Source organism: Stenella coeruleoalba (genome assembly GCF_951394435.1).
Source record: "Stenella coeruleoalba genome assembly, chromosome: 5".
Classification (NCBI taxonomy): domain Eukaryota; kingdom Metazoa; phylum Chordata; class Mammalia; order Artiodactyla; family Delphinidae; genus Stenella; species Stenella coeruleoalba.
Genome location: NC_137150.1, coordinates 9,087,313 through 9,106,535, shown reverse-complemented (window position 1 = coordinate 9,106,535; position 19,223 = coordinate 9,087,313). Strand labels below are relative to the sequence as shown.

At 40.1% G+C, this 19,223-nt stretch overlaps 1 protein-coding gene across 5 annotated transcripts in view; it reads right to left on the bottom strand.

The window, feature by feature from the left end:
• The window catches only part of TBC1D5 (TBC1 domain family member 5), a 532,640-nt gene extending 517,424 nt beyond the window's left edge, over positions 1-15,216 (bottom strand). For 3 of the 5 annotated variants that reach the window (XM_079921169.1, XM_079921174.1, XM_079921170.1), the window contains exon 1: positions 14,780-15,216. The gene's annotated coding sequence lies outside the window, so the exon portion shown is untranslated. Of the gene's footprint in view, positions 1-13,080; positions 13,114-14,145; positions 14,361-14,779 lie in introns of those variants that run through there. The other 2 variants (XM_079921172.1, XM_079921173.1) reach the window with 2 other exon arrangements.
• Between the last annotated feature and the right edge of the window lie 4,007 nt (positions 15,217-19,223).

The window sequence follows — 19,223 nt, the reverse complement described above, 5'->3', positions numbered from 1 at the left end:
TGCTTGTATTTCTCTGAACTTACTCAATTTGTGAACTCGTGCTTTTCATCAGTTCTGGAAAATCCTCAGCTATTATATCTTCAAACAATGCCCCCTTTCCCATTATTTCTCCCTTCTACAATTAGAAAACTGTTGAAATACAGTTAAACCTTCTCATTCTGTGTTCTATAAATCTTAATTCCTTTCTTTTTACCCATTTCCTTGTCTTTCTGTGCTACATTCTGAATAATTTGTTCTCTCCTATGTCCAATTCATTAAGTCTCTTTAGTTGTATTTAATCTACCATTAACCATACTCACTGAGTTTTTCATTATAATTATTATTTTTTATTTCTAGAAGTTTTGTTCAGGTCTTTTTCAAATCTGCTAAATTTCTCATTCCCTGCAGATATTTTCCACCTTTATGTAAACATAATAAACAGTTGTTTTTTAATCGCTGTCTGATCATTCCAAAACCTGAAGTTTCTGAGGGCCTACTTCTGTCAATTGTTTCTGCTGCTTCTCACTCATGGTGCCTTGTTTCCTTGTGTGGTTGGTTATCTTTTACTGTGGGCTAATTCTCTGGAAAATTACTTGTGGGAATTTCCTAGGACCTAAGATAAAAACGTATTCTACCTGAAAGGACTTTCATTTGCTTCTCCCAGGTACCTAGAACCACTTTAAATTCACAACTTGAGATGAGATTTGTACCACCCAGGTGACACTGAATATGAGCTGCAAATCAAGAGGAGGGAAGACCTCTGGTTATAACTTCTTAGGAACAGGTGTTTTTTCAGGTCCAAGACAACTATTCTTGCAGCCTCCTGTGATCAAGAGCATGGTAAGGGTTTTAAACTTGATTTAACCACACTCTATAGACATAGCTCTTTGAAGTCTCAGTTTTATGGAGAAGGAATTCCCTATTAAACTCCTCTCCTTGGGCCTATCTAGGCTTTAATTTCTATACCTTGTGCCTTATGAGGCCTTCAAAACCAAAATAAAAGTTCCCTGGAATATGGCAAATGTCCTCAGAGGAAAAGCAGTTTTAATATTCTGCTTACTTCTCTGAATTCCCACTTTCATGCAGATTTTGGCCTGGTAATTTCTTTTTGTCATGTTAGCTTTTAAGGAAAAAAAAGACTGTTTTCTAGCATTTCTAATTCTTTTCAAGGCATTGTTGATAACTTTGTCCACACAACCTAGCTGACCATATTATCCTGTTTTCAATTTTAAAAGGTTTTGTATTTTTATATTTCAATCACTGAAAGTTTCATTTTGTGGGAAAGAGTAACACTGACACCAAGGAACAATTTGTCTTTATTCACCTTGATTCTCTGGTACTGTCTAGGACAGAAATTTGCCAAATTCCATAACATATCAATTCCATTTTATTATAAGACAATTAAGAGATGGACAAGATTCTGAAATTAATCCCCCAAATAGACATCTGTATAATTGCTAAGGAATTTATTGGTCTACTCATCTCCGCCCCCGCCTGCCCCAGCAATATGTATAATGTGCAAAAATTCTACATTTGAAACTACTGGAAGATTGACCAGAGTTGTAAAAAGATGACAAATAAGGGAGAATTGGAGAACTGAGTTCAAACTTGTTTCTGCCAAGAAACAAAATCATAAAGAAAAAGACTAATATATGGAACTACATAAAAATGTAATAATTCTTCATAAGAATTTGTAAAATGTATAAGCAAAATTGAGAAACCAAATTCAGTATATTTACAAGATATGTAATAAGCAGAGTTCAAATCTATAACCCACAAAAAGCTCTTGCAGGTCAATAAGAAAATAAACACCCCCCAAAAATGGACAAAAGGCTTAAACAGGCATCAAAGAAATAAGAATAAAAGCAACCTATCAACTTTTGCCAACAGGTTAACTAAAAGCAATGATTTACAATACCATCTGGTAGCAAGATTATGGGAAAATACAATTTATACCCTGCACTAAAAGTTGCAGTACAAATTAATATTATCTATTAGGCAGTTTGGTAGTAAGTATCAAAATCTAAATTATACATACCCTTAGATACGGTAATATCACTTCTAGAAATATACCTAGAAATATAACATCAGTGCATGAGGACTTATGAAAGATAAAATTTAAAAACAGAACACAGGGCTTCCCTGGTGGCGCAGTGGTTAGGAATCCGCCTGCCAAGGCAGGGGACACGGGTTCAAGCCCTGGTCCAGGAAGATCCCACGTGCCGCGGAGCAGCTAAGCCCGTGTGCCACAACTACTGAAGCCTGCACGCCTAGAGCCAGTGCTCCGCAGCAAGAGAAGCCACTGCAATGAGAAGCCCGCACACCGCAACAAGGAGTAGCCCCCACTCGCCGCAACTAGAGAAAGCGCACGCAGCAATGAAGACACAACACAGCCAAAATAATAAAATAATTAATTTTTTAAAAATTAGGTATTATTTACATATACACATGTTTAGCTGTGTATAGCTACAATTTACATACACACAACACAGGATAAATAAATTAAAATTAACTCTAAATTAGTTAAGAGAAATGCAGATTGGAGAAGGGAGGCAATTTATCCCAATCCTCCCCACACCGTACACACTGACCTATCAAAATGAGCATTCTTACCCCAAGATTCTTGGACTTCATGAAGAAAAAGAAGTCTAGTTTAATGAATGCAGCAGACAAAAACCGACATAGTGGTACCATCTGCCCATCTCCTATAAAATCCACCTTCACCCCCAAATCCTACTAGGGATCCAGGGCAATCAATCCACTATCTCACCCCAAGATGGCAAGAGATACAGTGTTAGTAACTCCTCTTGGATTCCTGCAACAACTCCAAAGGTAGCATTCTGGGAAACTCTCAAGGGGTTGATTCTGATCCCCACTGGTTATCAGCAAACAAAATGCTTGCCTCTGCAGCCAGAGCCTGTGAGTTGGGCTCAGTCTTCATCCCAACTCCATCAGAGGGCGGGTGCATCTCCCCCAAGGTGGTCATATCAGAAGTGGGAGCTTACTTCTCACTGATCTAATTATTCTGAAGACCCCACTATTTGGAAGTGGAGACCTCATTACTTTAGGTTCAACCTTTTCATCTTACTTAGGGACAAAACTTTTAGTAACACTAAAACATAAAACATTCCCGCTAACCAACATTTGTTACTTGGCTTTCTAAACTAGTACTTGTACTACAAACCTGACTTTATTTTCAGCCTCTCCAAGCACAATAACCCTGAAGAGAACTTTAAGAACTATCCAACAGTCCACGTGATTATTTTTGATAATTCATTTTTATAAAATTTCCACAATAAGCATTACTTTTTGTAATAGGAAAAAAAAACACCTTTTTTCTAATGGCTATCTAGATTATCATACTGTGATTATTTGACCTAAGATATTCACCCATGGCAGCATTTTCTTTAGACAGATATACCACAACTAGTTTATCATAATTATCATATATAACTAAATCCAATCAATTTTAAAAAGTAAATCATTCTTCTAAATGTAGACTGCATGACCCATAAAAAGGTCAAGATAAGCATTCTTGTCAATACAAATTTATGAAAATTTGCAATCCTCTGTAATGACTATTTCAAATCTCTTTGTTTCAAAAAAAAGTTGTCCAATAACCAACTTTCCTGGGCAATTGAGTTAAAAAAATAATAAATCTGAAATTATTAAATATTTTCATTGAGTCAGCCACAGATACAACATGCATCACAGAACAATGACTGAATGATATTATCTTTAGATGTTTTTCATCTAAACTAATGGACATTTAATGAGCACCTACTGCATGCCAGGCCCTATAGATGCTAAAGATACCAAATGCTAACACACAGATCCTATATTCCAGTTCTCTGTCTACTCAAGGAGACAGGCACTATGATGAATATAAATACTAAAAAATATATATACACACACAGACACACAGACTTCAATCCCTTATCTCCAACTCCAAAAATCCAAAAAGCTCTAAAACCTAAAAATTACTTTCTAAGCTGTCAGAGAAACATGGTCTAACTAATGTAAGGTTTTTTATAGTCTTTTTTATTCTATTTAGTGTGAAGATGTGTAATTTCGCTGGGAACATTAATGTGTCTGATTATGGGGTGACTGCTCCTACCCACAGGAGGTTTCATGATATGCAGCATATGCACCATATTAATTTTCTAAATTCCAAAACCTTTTTACTTCTGAGACACATATGCCACCATGGGTTTCAGATAAGGAACTACAGACCAAGTTTGGAGGATGCAAAGAAAGATGAATTATTTCAAGGAGAAACAAGTCAGTGGAGGAAGGTAAAAGTTATGATCAGAGAAGCCTCCAGAAAAAGGTTATCTTGTTCTGGGCTTCATAACACTACACTTGAAAATTTTAAACTAATCCTTTTATACCACCACCAAAGACATCTTTTATTGTTTCTACAGGCTTACTTCCTTGTTTTGAAAGATCTGAGTTGCCAAACCATATTTATTCATATTTAAATCTCCAAAGGGATAAAATCATTACTATACCAATCTTGTATTTTCATCCAAAAGAGCACAAACTTTCTGTTTTCTTGGCCCTACAGCCTTATACCAAATAAATGTACGGTTTCCATTAAGTTCATTCAAACATAGTCAGTCTTGAATATGTGGATATGATCAACCACTGCAGATTATCATAGCAGAACATAATATCTAACACTTAGATGGTAGCATTAGCTATGTACCAGATACTATCTAAGTATTGTATGTATGTATACAGTCAGCCCTCCATATACTCTGGTTTCACATCTGCAGATTCAATCAATCATGAATCAAAGATATTCAGGGGAAAAAAAATAAAATTCCAGAAAGTCCACAAAAACAAAACTTGAATTTGCCAGGCTCCGGCAACCATTTACATAGTACTTACATTGCATTAGGTATTATAAGTAATCTAGAGATGATCTAAAGTATGCTTAAGGATGTGTGTATACTATATGCAAATATTATGCCATCTTCTATAAGGGACTTGAGCATCCACAGATTTGGGTATCCACAGGGGTCCTGGAACAAATCCCCTGCCAATACCAAGGGACAATTGTTTATCCCTTGTATACATGACGTATACATGTATGACGTATACATGTACGTCATATATATATATATACACACACACATATATATACCCACACACGTGTGTGTATGTAACATTTACATATAACGTAATAAGAAGAGCATAGGTATAATACATATATTACATGTGTTTATGTGTATATACACACGTATACATACACATATAATCATTTAATCCTCAAAACAACTTTGTGAGGTAGTTTCTATTACTATCCTCATTTTAAAGATGAGAAAAGTGAGGCACTGTGAGGCTAAGTAACTGGCCAGCATGGCATTATGAGACATCACAGTAAAGAACAAGCATGCAGAAAACATTTACAACACAGATTTGCTGTTATACTGACCTCCGTCTCAAACTTACTATTATCCCAGTTAATAGAAAATTAATGCCACCGGAATTAGCCTCTGGCCCTCCCCCATCTCCTTCCCCTCCCACAACTGCCCCCATTCACAACCTTTCAGTTCTCAAGTTCTAGTACACAAACTGTATGGCACTGCCATGTTAATGATCTGTCCACGTTAAGAGAAATGTTTTAGACCAGGTGTACAAGCACCATTCCTCAGACTGGGCTGATGTGGGACAAAGTTTTCAGTGGTCTGAGACAGAAGTGGTGGGGGACAGACAACATATATATTTTTATGAAACACAAATTATTCGACTTAAAACACCATTCTTCATTCTAAGGCTGTCATTCTTACCTTCTCAGAATTAAATATGATAATGATGACCAATGTTTAGTTTCTTATTGTCGTTACTAGCCAAATAAAAAGTCAGTAACCCAGTCAATCCCCCTCAAAATCCTAAATGTTAGAATAACAAACTTAAATAAATCTACCATATATGCATAGAGGGGAGGGGAGACAGTCATAGGCAAGAAATGAAGGCCTCAAAACCTGCAGGTTCAAAAGGAAACAGACGCCACTTTCACTTTTAACAGTGACATACAAACTTAGAGACCAGTCCAGCAAACAAGTGCAAACAAAATAAACCACTGCAAATTTCAATGTCTTATTCAGAAAAGATTACAATCATTGAGGCAATTCTTCATTTTGAAGTGGGATAAAATGGGGGAAATTAAAAAAAAAAAAAGAATGACAAATTTGAATTTTAAAATGAAAGTCAAGTTCATAATTCTCAACAGTACTAGGAAAAGGGGATTTAAAAGAGTATCATTCATTTATTTTCTTCCAAAACACAACAAAGAGAAGACTCTTAAAAGCATGGACCCTAGAGTCAGCCAGAATCCCAGCTCTGTGCTGGCATGTGACTTTTACCCTCTCTGCTTCAGTTTCCTTCGAGGTTGGTGTGAGGATTAAATGAATTAAGATACATAAAGTGCTTAGAACAGTGCCTGGCACTTAGTAAGTGCTTCAAAAGTACTGTCATACACGAATCCGCCCACAGGTGGGCTGGCACTAGCCCCAGGACCCGGACTCACCCACCACTGGATGGGCACCAACCGCACCCACCAGCAGGCCAACATCAGCTTCAGGACAACCCAGAAGCCACAGACAGATGTGTCAGGAACCACCCCCAGCCCAACCAGCAGGCAGACACCAGCTCTAGGACCCCCAAGGCCCTGCAGCCAGAGGACCTGGAACCTGGCTCCATTCATCAGCAGCCCGGGACTAGTCCCAGAAGCCCCTGGGCCCCAACCCCACCCATCAGCAGGTTGACCCAAGCTCCAAGACACCCTGGACCCCTCAGCCAGCCACCCTGCAATCCAGCCTCACTCACCAGGGCCAACAGCAGCCCTGAAACACCTCAGACACCACAGCTAGCCATGTCAGGGACTGGCCCTGCCCACCAGCAAACAGACTCTAGTGCTAGGACCCCTTGGACCTACACCCACCCCAGAACCCAGCTCTGCCCACCTACCAATCAGCACTAGCTGCGGGACCCCCCAGGAACCCACCTCCAGCTGTCTCATGACCCAGCCCCACCAACGAGACCAGAGGCCAGCCATACCTACCAGATCACCAATAGCAGTCAGCCTGCCACAACAGAAGGACCCACACAGGTGGCCAGAACATATAGTTCTGGTGACTAGAGGGGAGTGCACTGCTGGGAAACACAGGATGTCTCCTACAAAAGACCTCTTCTCCAAGATCATGAAATGTAACCAACCTACCAGATACACAGAAATAAAAATAGCAAACTAGGCAAAATAAGATGACAGCAGAATATATTCCGAACAAAGGAACAAAATAAAACCCCAGAAGAAGAACTAACTGAAGTGGGGATAAGCAACCTACCCAATAAAAGTTCAAAGCAGTGATCATAAAGATGATCAATTAACTCCGGATAAGACTAAATAAACAGAATGAGAAGTTACAAGTTTTTAACAAAGAGTTGGAAAATATAAAGAAGAACCAAACAGAGATGAAGAATACAATAACTGAAATGAAAAATACACTAGAAGGAATCAACAGTAGACTAAATGATACAGAGAAACAGATCAGTGAGCTAGAAGACAGAGTAGTGGAAATCATTGAAGCTGAACAGAAAAAAGAAAAAATAAAAAGAAGTGAGGACAGTTTAAGAGACCTCTGGGACAACATCAAGTGTACTAACATTCACATTAAAGGGGTCCCAGATGGAGAAGAGAGAAAGGGGTAAATAACATATTTGAAAACATAATAGCCAAAAACTTCTCTAACCTGGGAAAGGAAACAGACATCCAGGTCCAGGAAGCACAGAGAATCCTAAGCAGCACCAACCCAAAGAGGATCAAACCAAGACACACTGTATCTAAAATGGCAAAAATTAAAAATCAAGAGAGAATATTAAAAGCAGCAAGGAAAAAGCAACAAGTTACATATGAGAAAAATCTGATAAGGCTATAAGCTGACTTTTCAGCAGAAATATTGCAGGCTGGGAAGAAGTGGCACAATATAAACAGTTAAAATGATGAAAGGAAAAAACCTACCATCAACACCCTTCCTGCCAAAGCTTTCATTCAGATTTGATGGAGAGATCAAAAGTTTTACAGGCAAGCAAAAGCTAAAGGAGCTCAACCTCACTAAATTGGCTTTACAAGAAATGTTAAAAGGACTTGTCTAAGCGAAAAATAAAGGGCCACAACTAGAAATATGAAAATTACAAAAGGAACACTCATAGGTAAAGGCAAATATACAGTAGTCAATCAACCACTTATAAAGCTAGTAGGAAAGTAAAAGGACAAAACTTGTAAATACATCCACAACAAATAGTTAAGGGATACACAAAACAAACAGATGTAAAATATGATGTCAAAAATGGTAAACTGGGGGAAGGGGTTAAAAATGCACAGTTATTAAAACATATTTGAACCTAAAAGATCATCAACTTAAAACAATCATAACTATACAGAAATACAGATATAGATATATATGATGAACATATATATATATATACACATATACACACACATATACCTCATGTTAATCACAAACCAAAAATCTATACTAAATACACATGCAAAAAAGAGAAAGGAATCCAAAAGTAACACTAAAGATAGTCACCAAATCAAAAGGAGAAAAAAGGAACAAATAACTTATGAAAATAACCAGAAAACAATTATAAAACGGCAGTAAGTACACACCTATCAATAATTACTTTAAATGTAAATGGACTAAATGCTCCAATCAAAAGACAAAGAGTGGCTGAATGGATACAAAATAAGACCCATATATATGTTACCTAAAAAGAGACTCACTTCAGATGTAAAGACACACACAGACTAAAAGTTAGGGGGATGAAAAAAGGTACTCCATGCAAATGGAAACCAGAAATAAAAAAGAAGTTACAAATGACACCACAGAAATAAAAAGGATCATAAGAGATTACTATGAACAACTGTACACCAATAAATGGATAACCTAGAAGAAATGGGCAAATTCTTAGAAAGATACAATCTCCGAAGACTGAACCAAGAAGAAACAGAAAATATGAACAGACCAATTAGCAGTAATGAAGTTGAATCAGTAATTTTAAAAACTTCCAACAAACAAAAGTCCAAGGACCAGATGGCTTCACAGATTAATTCTTCCAAAAACTCAGAGAAGAGTTAACACCTATACTTCTCAAACTATTCCAAAAAATTGCAGAGGAAGGAACACTTCCAAACCCATTCTATGAAGCCAGCATCACTCTGATACCAAAGTCAGACAAAGATATACAAAAAAAGAAAATTACAGACCAATATCACTGATGAACATACATGCAAAAATCCTCAACAAAATATTAGCAAATCAAATCCAACAATACATTAAAAGGACCATACACCAGGATCAAGAGGAATTTCTTCCAGGAATGCAAAGATGGTTCAATATCTGCAAATCCATTTATGTGATATGCCACATTAACAAACTGAAGTACAAAAATCATACAATCATCTCAATAGGTCCAGAAAAGGCTTGTGACAAAATTCAGCATCCATTTATGATAAAAGGTCTCAGAAAAGTGGGTAGAGAGGGAACATACGTCAACATAATGAAGGCCATATATGACAAGCCCACAGCCAACATCACACTCAACAGTGAAGAAAGCATTTCCTCTAAGATCAGGAACAAGACAAGGATGCCCACTTTCAACACTTTCATTCAACATAGTACTGGAACTTTTATTCAACGTAGCATTGTAAGTCCTAGCCACAACAATCAGACAAGAAAAACAAAATAAAAGGAATCCAAATTAGAAAGGAAAAAGTAAAACTGTCACTGTCTGCAGATGACATGACACTATCCTTAGAAAATCCTAAAGATGCCGCCAAAGAACTACTAGAACTCATCAAGGATTTGGTAAAGTTGCAGAATACAAAATTAATATACAGAAATCTACTGCATTTCTATATATTAACAAACTATCAGAAAGAAAAATTAAGTAATAAATTAATCACATTTATAATCACATCAAAAAGAATAAAATATCTAGGAATAAACCTAAGGAAGTAAGAAATCTAGACTCAGAAAACTATCAGATACTGATGAAAGAAATCAAAGACAACACAGATGGACATACTGTGTTCATGGACTGGAGGAAGTAATATTGTTAAAATGGCCATGCTACCCAAGGCAACCTGCAGATTCAATGCAATCCCTATCAAAATACCAGGGGCATTTTTCACAGAACTAGAATAATTCTAATATTTGGATGGAAACATTAAAAAAACCCAAATAGCCAAAATAATCTTGAGAAAGAAGAACAGAGCTGGAGGTATCACGCTCCCTGATTTCAAACTATATTACTAAGCTACATTAATCAAAACAGGACAGTACTGTCACAAAAACAGACACAAACATTAATGGAACAAAACAAAACAAAATAAAGAAATGAACCCATACTTACATGAGCAATTAATCTACAACAAAGGAGGCAAGAATATACAATGGGGAAAAGACAGCCTCTTCAATAAATGATGTTGGGGAAACTGAACAGCTACATGCAAAAGAATCAAGCTGGACTACTCTCTTCACACCATGCAGAAAAATACATTCAAAATGGATTAATGACTTAAACGTAAGACCTGAAACCATAAAACTTCTTAAAGAACACCCAAGTAGTAAGCTCTTTGACATCAGTCTTAGTAATATTTTTTTGGATATGTCTCCTCAGGCAAAGAAAACAAAAGTAAAAATTAACAAATGGGACTACATCAAACTTAAAAACTTTTGCACAGCAATGCAAATGATTAATAAAATGAAAAGGCTGCCTACTGAATGGGAGAAGCTATTTCCAAATCATGTATCTGATAAAGGGTTAATATCAAAAATATAAAAAGAACCCATACAATTCAACATCAAAAAACAAACAACCTGATTGAAAAATGTGCAGAGGATCTCAACAGACATTCTTCCAAAGAATATATAGCCAACAGGCAAATGAAAAGATGCTCAACATCACTAATCATCAGGGAAATGCAAAACAAAACCACATTGAGATATCACTTCACACCTGTCAGAATACCTATTATCAACAAGACAACAAATAACAAGTGTTGGTGAGGATGTGGAAAAAAGGGGAACTCTTGTGCACTATTGGTGGGAATGTGAATCAGTGCAGCCACTATGGAAAACAGTATTGAGAGTTCTCAAAAAATTAAAAATAAAATTACCAAAGTTCCAGCAATGCCACTCCTGGGTATTTATATGAAGAAAACAAAAACACTAATTAGAAAAACTAGATGCACCTCTTCATTTATTGCAACATTATTTACAATAGCCAAGATATGGAAGCATCCTAAGTGCTCATCAATAGATGAATGGATAAAGAAGATGTGGGGGGTGTGTGTGTATATACATACACACACACACACACACACACAAAATGCAGTATTACTCAGCCATAAAAAAGAATGAAATCTTTCCATTTGCAACAACATGGATGGACCTATAAGGTATTATGCTAAGTGAAATGAGTCAGAGAGAGAAAGACAAATACCATATGATTTCACTTACGTGTGAAACCTAAAAAACAAATGAACAAACATAACAAAATCAAAACAGTTATATTTACAGAGAACAAATAGGTGGTTGCGAGAGAGGTGGGAGGAGGAATGAAATAGGTGAGGGAGATTAAAAGGTACAAATTTCTAGTTGCAAAATAAATGAATCACAGGTATAACATGTACAGGTGTGGAATATAGTCGGTAACTATGTAATAGCTTTGTAGGATGATAAATTTTAACTAGATGTTGTGTAATAGGAAATAACAGTTTTGTGGGTCAATTATACTTCAAAAACTAACTCATAGAAAAAGAGATCAGGATCTAGAGACTATCATACAGAATGAAGTAAGTCAGAAAGAGAAAAACAAATACCATATGCTAACACAGATATATGGAATCAAAAAAAAAAAAACAATGGTTCTGAAGAACCTAGGGTCAGGACAGGAATAAAGACGCAGACGTAGAGGACATGGGGAGGGGGAAGGGTAAACTGGGATGAAGTGAGAGAGTGGCATGGACATATACACACTACCAAATGTAAAAAAGCTAGCTAGTGGGAAGCAGCCACATAGCACAGGGAGATCAGCTCGGTGCTCTGTGACCACCTAGAGGGGTGGGATAGGGAGAGTGGGAGGGAGGGAGACACAAGAGGGAAGAGATATGGGGATTATGTATACGTATAGCTGATTCACTTTGTTATACAGCAGAAACTAACACACCATTGTAAAGCAATTATACTCCAATAAAGATGTTAAATAAATAAATACATAAATAAATAGAAAAAGAGATCAAATTTGCGGTTAACAGAGCCAGGGGTGGAGGGAGGGGGAGTTGGATGAAGGCAGATGAAAGGTACAAACTTCCAGTTATGAGATAAATAAGTACAAGGGATATAACGTACAACATGATAAACATAATTAACACTGTTTTACATTGCATATGAAAGTTAAGAGTTGTTAAAAAGTTGTTAAATCCTAAGAGTTCTCATCACAAGGAAAAAAAGTTTTTTCTATTTCTTTAATATCTATATGAGATAATGGATGTTCACTAAACTTATCATAATAATCATTTCATGATGTAAGCCAAATCATTATGCTCCACACCTTAAACTTACATAGAGTGCTATACATCAATTATATCTCAAACTGGAAGAAAAAAGTACTGTCATAATATTATTTAACATGAAAAACAATGGTGAAGAACTAGAATGAAGACTATAAAAATTACGGTGCTAAAAATAGTTGATGTTCTACTGCCATAAACTTTTTCAAAACTTAAGCACAACCACTTTTATGTATATAAAGTATGAATATATGAAGTTACGTGTGACACTTTTCAACTTACTTTTTTTAAACGTAAACTTTTCAATTTACATTTTTTAAAATTTAGGAAAAAAATCGACAGGTGGAGACCCTATATTGTTTACAAGTTTGCTTCCAAGGCTCAGGAATGCACTACTCAACTGAGGCTGCATTTGAACGGGTGACAGAAAGAGCAACACACTCAATACGTTCACCAATAAAAGAAACCTTCAAGAGTATGATGCATAGCATTTATGTTGATAAAAATCCAACTACCCATTGCTGAGCAAGTCCTTCAATTAGAAGTACACCAAGCTTCCATGGAATATTCGCAGGCCAAGTGATGTAGGCACCACACAGCGTGCACACGTGATACCTGCACTCTTCCTAGTTGAGGGAGTTCTCCCCGTTCCGCTAGCACCTCCCCTGGGACCTGGACTTGGCTTACTCTGCATAAGGGATTTCCCTTAGGCAAGTTCTCTCAGTTCATCCTGCCATGTGTCTCTTATCTCAAGCCACCTCTACACCAAACGTGAATTATTAAAACGCACTTGTTCATTGATACACTTTATTTCTTGGCAAACAAGTAATCTACATCCTTGCTACTCAAGAATGGTTCCTCCTCCAGCCGCAGGTAGGAGCTTATAAGAAATAAAGAATACCAAGCTGCATCACAGATCTACTGAATCACAATTTGCATATTTAAACAGGAGCCCCAGGGGATTCCTAGGCACACTGAAGTTTGAGAAGAACTGCTCTACAGGACTCTACTGCAGATAGCTGTAAAAATTAAAAATGCTCGTTTACAACTGAATTTAGAGATAAGATGTGAAAACTACCAAGACGTAGAATCAGAAAAGCTCCTTAAGAATATTAACCAACACATAAATGAATTTATCACTGATATCAAAGGTGCTCAAAGGTTTACTTTCAACAGTGTAACAGCGCACGCTCATAATATATAGGGACTACATAATCATATATTGGGGCTATATTTTGTGGTACAAAGAATACAAAAGAATGACTGGGTCTAGAAATTTCAACGCAATCCGGCCCAAAGGTGTGCAACCTGCATTCTAAAATTTGGGGAGTCAGAATTCGATGGTGACAAGTGAAACTCTTTCCGGATAATTATTCAGGAAAAAATCTAAAAGATGTGAATTTTAAACATAAATCATATCCTGGAAGTAAAACTACTTAATAGCTACTGAACAAACTCTAGGTCACTTGTAGAATCAGGAAACTGTTTTGGAGGTTGGTGCTCCTTTTTCCAGGAAATGGCGGGGGCGGGGGGGGGGGGAGGCGGTGAGCCGTTTAAAAAAAAAAAAAATCAACGTTCACCCTCTGCAAAGTTTTCTCATAGCCTGAAAGGCCTCAACTTGCATGTTCCTACAGGTGAAAAAACTGAAGTCGTACTCAAACAAGGTCACGTTTCCATCTTGAAAAGTGAAAGGCTTTTTTCTCTTCTCAAGGCTGCACTTTAAAACATTTGGGGATTCCGGGTCCTTTGGCTTCCGGCCCGCAAAGGAAGCGTGCTGCCCGGGGCTGAAAGGAACAGGGAAATCTACCAAGTAGGAAGTGGAGCCCGGGTCCGGCCACCAGGCTCTGCCTTCTCGCTGCAGGGGGCCCTGCGGCCGGGACCCCAAAGGGCAGGCAGCAGGCTGGGGAACAGCCCCCCGGCCCCGCCGCCCCGGAGCGAAAGAGCCTACTCTCCCGCCACCCAGCCCCCGCCCTCCCGGGATGCGCACACGCGGAGGGCGCTGCGAGTCCCCGTCCGTGGCGGCGGCGGCGGCGGCGGCACCACCACAGGCCTGCCAGAGAGGCGGCGGCGGAGCAAGGGGAGGCGGGACTCGTCCTGAGAGGCTGAGGGGAGACCGGGGCGGGAGCGTCTGCATGTGGGGGCTGCACTGGAGGAAGGCGGAGGCGCTCAGGGGGCCCGGGCTGCTTTACGATTATCATCATTATTTTGTTTTACCTGTGGCGCAGGAGGGCTCCCCAGCTCCTACTCCCTGAATCCTCCTCCTCCCCTCCTCTTTCTCTCTCCCTCAGTCTCTGCTGGGCGCTCGTGGTGCCGGCCGGGCCGGACCCGACCAGAGAGAGAACAGGCCGGGAGGGGGGTGGCGGCGGCGGTGACCAGCGGCCACGTGACCACGCCCGCGCCGTAACGGCGGCCGCCTCCTGCCTCGCGCCCTCCCCGCGCTCCACCTCTAATAACCCCGCGGCTCGCGCGCCCAGGACGCTGGTGCGCAGGCGCCCGCCGAGGCCCAGAGACTGCGCGGGCGCGACGCGCTTGCTCTCGGGGCCGGGCCTGTGGGGCCCCGCGAGGCGCGAGGCGGAGAGGGAGCCGCGGGCCGAGCCTTCCTCCGCTGCCGCTAGAGCGCATGCGCAGGATGGCCTTTTTTTTTTTTTTTTTTTTTTCCCCCCCCCACCTTTCCATTCCTTCCCCTTTCCCTCTCTACCTTCCACACCCCCTCTCCGCCAGCGCGCAGCTGGAGGCTGGGACTCTGCCCGGAACTTAGACCCTCACACTCACCACCACTACCTTCCCAGGGTGAGACCTTCTGAGGGGCTGGGCCTCCTGCCTAAGAATTTACATTTCCTTGTTGCAGCTGAGTGGACTCCTATTCCTGCTTCAAGACCCAGCCAATATGTCACTTCCGCTGTGAAACGTACCCCACGCTACTTTGTGGGAGTCACTAGCATTTTGTGCATACCTACTTAAGTATAATTCGTGGAGAAATAATACATAACAGTTACTTTTTACAAACCACAGTACTAGGCTTGTATTTTATGTTACCTCATAACCTAGGGCAGTATGTCTTTAGCATTATGGTATCTCGGCAAAGGTCGGATGACTGACTATCCGAATGCAGATCTGCCTAAATGCTGTGCCTTGGCCTCCACCTCTGCTTAATCGTGATTTAAACAGTGCGGTGCCGTTTTGCTTGTTTCGCCAATATGAAAGCCTTTGAATGAATGGTAATGCTAATTAGAGCGGTAAATGCTTCACCTAGTTAAAAAGATTTATGGTCTTTTGTTAACCTATCTTCACAAAGAGCCCAACGGAAATTGATACTGTTGAGTCCAGAAAAAGGAAACGAAGGCCGAGAAAGGTCAAATTTCCAAAGGTTAGCTAGTTTCAGAGCAAGGTCCCTGCGTGGGAGACCTTTGTTCACAAACAAACCCTCCCCTGCACGGGAGGATTCCCTCACTTTCTGCAGGCCCTTTTCGTTGCAGAAGCAGGACAGGTTAAGTGAGTGGCTCGTGCCAGATTTAATCGGGAAAAACTAATTAAAATGTAAAAACGTACTAACTGGTAGCTCTGGCTAGACCAGTCATCATTACTGTTAAACTAGTGAATATTGAGATGAAGATGTTCAAGAAATAGAACTAGCAACAGAAACCCAGGAAAATGTTGGGATAAATGTTGATCAAGAAACAGTGTTAACAAGGACTTCTGAGAAAAAGGAAAATCACAACCCAGATCTCGTGTGTTTGCATGTTGGTGGGCTCTTTTCTGCACTTACCAATGGATACACCCATGGATTGATTCCACCCAATAATTTCAGCTACCACCTCAGGTATGCTAGTAGCATTCCACTCTAAATATCTAGTCCAAGGTTCAGAATCTGTGGGACACCATTATTTTGGTGGCCCACAATGAACCATGCCGCCACAGAAGTCATGCTCTTGTGTAATCTCTCCCCTTGAATCTGGGCTGGACCTGGCACGGCTTTAAACAATAGAATATGGCACACGCACACACACACAAATCTGTGCCAGTTCCAGGCCTAGGCCTTAAAAAAAGGCTTTGCAGTGACAACACTGAAATTTACCAGAGCCTGTACTCATGGAAAGCGAAGACTATTAAGAAATCCCCGCACCAGTTTGTGTTCTGGGAAATGACTTACAGAAAAGAACATTCCTTACACATAAGACTTTGGTAAGACTCTTTCTGCCCCTTGGGTCCACGATTGTGTTTATGCTGAGGCCACTCTCCCTGCTGGGCTGCTCCCCAGCTGACAGAGCACAGCAGGGCTACTAACACAGGATTCCTCTAATGGGCAGCTTTGGCTCAAGGATTCCCCACAGGCCTGGTCAAAACTTTCTTAGAACTGCCTGCAGTCTTGGGACTTTCTTAGTTAATCTTCCTTCCTTCCTTCCCTCTTAGCTTTTACAGGTGTCAGACCTGCATCGTGGTCTGAAGTCTCTCTCCCAAGTTCTTGCTCCCTTCCTTTTATCCTTCACTGCTATTCTCTCAATTAAACTTCTCTATATCCAATCCCATCTTGGTGTCTGCCTCCCTGAGGACCTGAACTCAAACCCACCCCCATTCTAGGATTTTACCTGGCCCACCCTCAGGCTAGAGCTACAGGTCACAGTTATGAGTCATATCAAGAAATCCAACGTCTCTCATTCTTCTCTGTTTTACATTTTCAAAACCTTTTCATCACTCAGACCCATCCATTAAAATGCAGCTAACCCCAGGTAGAGATAACAACACGATTAAAGCCTTTCACTATTAAGAAAATAAGAAAGATTAAGAGTTATTTTGACTACAAAGATAATTAACATTGTAATAAAGGCTTTAGGCTAATAATAAAAATTACTGAAAGTATTGTAGGATAACATGGGCCATTTGGGTCTCCCCCTCCCCAGCCTGTGTTCCTGTAGCAGATACTGTGGCGGCTGTTTTTGTAGATCATAATAAGAGCTATCTCCCACCAACCCTCAATCACCTCTCCGTTTTCCCCACCTCCAGCCCCCATCAAGAACCTGAAACCAACAAGGTCAATCAGCTTCTCTTTCAGAGAGAATTGAAAATTGGGATTAAAAGGTAACTAGTTAGTCTTTGTATGTAGCTAGAACTGTAACAACCCAATGGAGTAGGCCGTTTCATCAGTTACGTCTTATCAGGACACTAGAAACCATTTCGGTTATTTACACGCAGAGAATCTAATACAGGGAATGAGTTACATGGGTGAGGAAAGAACTGAGAACCAAACAAGCCATGGGGAGGTTACCCAGAGATTAGCAGCAGCAGGGGGAACTGTACTACCCCTTAGCTGAGGAGACCCAGGAAGACGTCATGTTACTAGGGCCCTAGGGCAGCGGTCATCCGATGGAATCTACACCGCGGTAATACAGAGCCTGAGTAGTTGTACTCAGAGAGAACTACTTAAGGCAGCTTTCCTCAGAAGGCACTTATGAGATGTCCCCCTACCCCACTGACAGCCACAAGGAGTGAGACAGGGACCCTTCCTAAAGAAGGCTCCTGGCTATTTGTCAGATGGGAAAAGGGATGCTTGGCAGACAGAACAATTCATGTTCACTGCATTCCTTCCATTAGTTGCTCAATACAACCTTCTTACACATAATTTCAAAATGTTCTCACCTAATGTAAAGCAACTATCCATTTACTAACCCTGTTGTCAAAGCGTCAGTATTATTAGCAGGCACAAAACCAACTGGTCAGTGTTATTAGACTTCAGTGATATTAGGTTTAAAGTCATTTTAACTCACATCTAAACCATGTATATTACTCTGCAGAGAGCCTACCTGCCCCCCAAAAAAATGCCGAAACCAGAAATTGATTTGTTTGTAGTGTCTGCATATCGATATATCATAGACGGCTAGCTCCTCTTCCCTGCCAAATTTATTTTCCTCTTCTGTCACTGGAATTGAGGCTTAGCCAGCCTCGTGGCCACCTGTCTAGAGACTACATTTCCCATGCTGCCTTGTGGCTGGGTTTGGCCACGTGACTTTGTTTTCCTCATGGAGTGCAAGAGGGGACAATGGGTACATTTCCCACGTTCCTTGCCTAAAAGAAAAGTGCTGGCCCTATACTGCCTCCTCTGCATGCATGCCACGTGGCACACGGACGTGGTGTGACCCAGCCTTCAAGACGTGGTGTGAAGAAGGTGACCCAGCCTTCAAGGTGCACAGCAGTAAGATGGAAGGAAACTGCGTCCCTGTCTTGCTTCACGGAGAGCTGTCTCCCCAGCCTTTACTGCCCCACTACAGCTTTAAATTAGAGGGAAAGAAAGTTCTACCTTATTGAAGCCACTGAACGTTTAAAATCTCTTTCTGAAAGCTGCATACCTGATACCCTACCCACTACAATATGTAAGGTGTTATATTCTGTTAACTAAGTTGTTATGTGAAGAATCTCAGGAAAGACTGTCTAGATACATTTTTAAAACACAAATACGTCACTCACCCTTGGAGGAAATGACGTCAACATTTATGGATCTATGAAGAACATCAGCTACTTTGAGACTGCAAAACCCACGTTTGCACCATTAAGCTTTTTATTATCACCAGAGCACCTATGCTCAAAGTTGCCCTTAAAAATCTCGGCGCATTCAGAGGCATTGGGAAGCAGTATAGAATGGAGGTTAAGTGCATAGGACCAGAGT